Source organism: Cebidichthys violaceus, unplaced genomic scaffold, assembly GCF_023349555.1.
Source record: "Cebidichthys violaceus isolate CVI_PGR_0920_01 unplaced genomic scaffold, fCebVio1.0.p SCAF_13, whole genome shotgun sequence".
Lineage (NCBI taxonomy): Eukaryota > Metazoa > Chordata > Actinopteri > Perciformes > Stichaeidae > Cebidichthys > Cebidichthys violaceus.
Genome location: NW_027176296.1, coordinates 16086399 through 16090292, shown reverse-complemented (window position 1 = coordinate 16090292; position 3894 = coordinate 16086399).

Here is a 3894-nt window from a genome sequence, read left to right as displayed (position 1 = left end):
TAGATCGTATGAAGCTGCCGCCAGCAGGTGATTAGCTTAGGTTAGCTTAGCTTAGCATAAACACTGGAAGCAGGGGGAAACAGCTAGCCCAGCAGCAGTGGTGGAAAGACTTCACAGATTCACATTATCAATCCAAAATATCATCAACAATTAAATTATAATGTATCATTATACGATAAGCCAGTGTATAAAGTAATTCACATTAGCTCCACCCTGCAACATTAAAGAGATAAGCGCATTAAGGATAATATAACGTATTCTGAAATGGGCCATTTTACTTGTAATAGAGTATTTCTACACCGTTCTGCTGCTAAATGATTCTTCCACCACTGCCTAGCAGTCCGGTCTCTGTCGCTGGCTGATTATTGCTCCGTGCACATGGTAATAACCGGGGTCAACTCAGATGATCGAGCTCTTATCCACTCAGATCTTCTATCGCCCTGTGGCGGCTGAACACGCTGACCTCTGGATCCACATCCACTATTCACGAGAGTTCCCTGCGCGGTGTCGAGAGTTTCCGCACACATGTAAAGATGGCGACCGCCCGCCGTAAAAGCCGCTGACGGTGTACTGAAAGGTCAGCGACCTGGGGTTTCAAAGTTCACTTTGTTTTAACTCTCGCTCACGTAACAACTCAAAAGCCAAGGGGCCCACAAAGCCTTCCCTTTACCAAGTGAAACGCTATTTAAAGCAGTCCTACGACATCAACACGCAGTGATGTCGGCTGCCATTTATGCGCTGTGATTTTTTTAAATTTTTTTTTAAGAGATCTTCAAAGTACACAAGAAAAACAGCATCAAGCTGAATGTAAACAGGAGCTCTATCACAGAGCTGTAGAATAGTATCGTTGCTCTATCAATCACACGGTCAACCACAGCCAACGTTCACAAATGTACAATAATCCTTTACGTCTTGGACACTGACGTACATGTCATATAAATCTATAGCATGACGTATGAGTGCATGTCCGGCCTCAGCTTCGTAAAGTGAGACTGTGGACCTCTTCATGCCAGAAATTACACAAGCAGCCTGTTCAAGTCAATGCACTCAGGGCTTTTGCCATTACAGCCTCACTTGGTCTGGTTAAACCAGTATATTTCACAATGGTGATCTATGGGGGAAAAGGTTTTGGGCCCCAGGGGATTTTTTTTTTTTGTTGGGCAACAAAAGCACAATGACGTTCCTTTCAATGAGTGGCAATTTACAGTAGTTTGGTTGAAAGGATACAGAAATAAACATCCCATTAAAGCCCATTAAATTAAATTAAAATCTCAATGCTATACTGTCTGTACGGTATTTTGTTTGGTGGGTGACATCTTTCCCCACATACATACATTCCCCCCCCTTCTCTGGAAAAATCACAAACAATAATAGAAATGGAATTGAATGTGGTGGATATAGTGGAAAGGCAAACACTGTTTGCACCGTTAGCTGCGAGCCCCCGGCTCAGCCGTCCCCATATTGAGAAGCGTTTACGGTGAATAGACGTGCTGCCAGTCTTGCATTTAGCACCTTTAACATCACAGCCTCTTTACTTCATTGCTCTTAGAAACTGTTTTCAATACGAGGTCTTTTGTCGATTTCCAACCAGGTCCACAATGTTTATCAGATTCTGTAAATTTCGTACGTTTTCACATCCCAAGGGCTCAGGGACGATCTAAAGAAAACAGAGCTGAAGGTGCTCTTTGTGAAAAGGCAATGGCTCTGCTTAAAGACACAAAAGGTGAAAAGCCCTTAGAATGGAGAGCACGGAAGGTTTTTTGAGGCAGGGAGACGGGACCAAGAACCTTGTGGTGAATTTCAAATAGTGTGTGGGAGCAGCTGAAACGTGTGAATCCGTCTAACCGGAGCCCCGTTGCACGCGGAACATGTCACACCGCTAGCTTCATCTGTCTGGAAAGGTAATTGCTTTTGGCCTTTCAATTACAGCTCTCTGTTACGTACATGCTTCATAATGGCTCCGTTCAAACACAAACAGGAGGAGAACATACAACATGTGAAATTGTTAGCACATTTACGTAACGAAACAACACATGAAGCCATCCGTCCCATCCGATGTATTGGAGCCATCAGTTTATATTCCACTCCATCTCCATAAACAGATATCTGCATTCATAAACAGATATCTGCATTCATAAACAGATATCTGCATTCATATGCAGAGAGCAAAGAGGGGGAACGCATTGGCTGAAATGCATTCTGGGACCCCATCGGCCATCGCCTGACAACATTTAGTTTTTTATTAGTTCAAAATGAAATGACTGTTAACTAAGCGTAAACTGGCTGCTTGTGAAACGAAACAATTAAAACTTTAACTTAAGCGTCAAAAGGTCGTAATAATGTATTTGCAAATCATAACTCTTTGAGTACAAAGCTGGTACTTAACTTTTCCATCAATGATTCAAATACATGCTTCACAATTTTTTCAAAGCCATTGTCTTCCATTCATTTGTTTTTTATGTAAATATCAATACACAGACTTTCTGAACTTGCATAATGATTCAAGCTGAACATCAAGTTGATGTTATTGTTGAAACATTGATAGGGATGTAAATACGTTGTGGCAATGCTGTCTCCCGTTACCGTTATTACAGTTGTGATGTTACAACGGGACTCTTTGTTTGTTTGTTTCTTGACCGATTTGTTGTTGTTTTAAGCTGTTGGTATTTTTATGATCCTTAATGTGTGTGTGTGTGTGTGTGTGTGTGTGTGTGTGTGTGTGTGTGTGTGTGTGTGTGTGTGTGTGTGTGCGCCTGTACCTTGTGTAATGAATTACAGTAGTACTTCTTACTGCACATTCATAAATAGATAAAAGATATAGTACCAACACATGGTAAGCAGTGTGATCTTAGAGGCCAGTTCATGTTACCAAGCGTGGAATCTTAGCTTTACTATTGTTGGTCCTCTCAGCTTTTCTTCTCTCGTCTTACTGCCCATAATGTCCATCTCTGTGATTCGCTACTCAGATGGAATAATCCATCTCTACACAGGAGGAGAGAGAGAGCAAGAGAAAGAGAGAGAGAGAGAGAGAGAGAAGTGGGGGAGGGGTGGGGAGAGAGAGAGAGAGAGAGAGAGAGAGAGAGAGAGAGAGAGAGAGAGAGAGAGAAGAGAGAGAGAGAGAGAGAGCTTATTGTAAACTGTAAGAGGTGTGCAGCAACTGGGACAGATTATGTCTGCGGAAACGAGGACTGCAGGATCCCACCCATCCCCCACACCACATACACACACACACACACACACACACACACACACACCACACACACACACACACACACACACACACACACACACACACACACAGAGACACACTCACACACTAGAGCTCATTTGTGCCTGGCTGGTCACCTCACTGCAATAGATAGATTCCACCCCACCCCCTATCCTCTGCTCAGTCATTCAGACCTGGGAGAGTCAATAACAAGCTGACATCATCATTGGTTTTGTAGGATACAGTATTGTAGCAGCCATATGAGAGAGAGAGAGAGAGAGAGAGAGAGAGAGAGAGAGAGAGAGAGAGAGAGAGAGAGAGAGAGAGAGAGAGAGAGAGAGAGAGAGCACCATCCTCTGTGCCACTGATGAGGGCAGGGCCCCGAGCGACCGAATGCAGGTCAGAGACCAGAGGTAGAAATAGGTGGACACACAGAGAGAGAGAGAGAGAGAGAGAGAGAGAGAGAGAGAGAGAGAGAGAGAGAGAGAGAGAGAGAGAGAGAGAGAGAGAGAGAGAGAGAGAGAGAGGGGGATGGGGGAGGGGAAGAGCAGCCTATTGGTTTGTCTGGATATATCAGTGACACAGACCAAGATGCATAACACACACACACACACACACACACACACACACACACACACACACACACACACACACACACACACACACACACACACACAGACACAGAC